The following is a 550-nucleotide window of genomic DNA, read 5'->3' as shown; positions in this document are numbered from 1 at the left end:
TGAGTTGCTCAAATGCTTCTGAGGCTGCCGCTGACCAGAGAAATCCCTTTTTTGTGAGCAACAGAGTCAATGGTTTTGCTATGATGCTATAATTTCTGACAAATTTGCGGTAGTATCCCGTCAGTCCTAAGAAAGCCCTTAGTTCTGTTGGTGAGGATGGTTGTGGCCACTTCTGAATTGCCTCAGTCTTCTCTGTTTCTGTTGCCACCCCTTCCGCAGAAATGACATGCCCAAGATAATTGAGCGACGGCTGCGCAAATGAACACTTTGATAGCTTGGCGTATAATTGATTCTGACGCAGAGTGGTGAAAACCTGACGAAGATGCTGTAAATGTTCATCGAAGGAAGGACTGTAAGTCAAAATGTCATCAAGGAACGCAATGACATACTTGCGCGTCGCCGGGGCAAAAACTGAATTTATCAGGCACTGGAAGGTGGGAGGACCATTTGTCACTCCAAATGGCATCACGCGAAACTGAAAATGGCCGTGGTGGGTCTTGAAGGCTGTTTTATCCTCGTCCTCAGGGCGCATCCTTATTTGGTGGTAACC

This window comes from Triticum dicoccoides, chromosome 7B (genome assembly GCF_002162155.2).
Source record: "Triticum dicoccoides isolate Atlit2015 ecotype Zavitan chromosome 7B, WEW_v2.0, whole genome shotgun sequence".
Classification (NCBI taxonomy): Eukaryota; Viridiplantae; Streptophyta; class Magnoliopsida; order Poales; family Poaceae; genus Triticum; species Triticum dicoccoides.
The sequence above is the reverse complement of the archived record's forward strand: the minus strand, read 5'-3'. Positions refer to the sequence as shown.